Below are 206 nucleotides of genomic sequence, written 5' to 3' on the forward strand. Positions count from 1 at the left end.
CGGAGGGACAATGTACACTCAGCCTTTTCATTACCCGGCGGGAAGATGGATGGTTTTCGGGGACGGTTGTCCAGGCGCTCCGGCTCGCTGTAGGGATACGTCAGAGCGCTCGGGTCCGCTGTGGAAGAGCCCCCAGCCCCCCCGCCCGGGCTCGCGTATAAAGTCCGGGCCTGGCGGAGGCTGCAGCAGTGGCGCGGACGGCGGCG

Source organism: Desmodus rotundus, chromosome 10 (assembly GCF_022682495.2).
Source record: "Desmodus rotundus isolate HL8 chromosome 10, HLdesRot8A.1, whole genome shotgun sequence".
Lineage (NCBI taxonomy): Eukaryota > Metazoa > Chordata > Mammalia > Chiroptera > Phyllostomidae > Desmodus > Desmodus rotundus.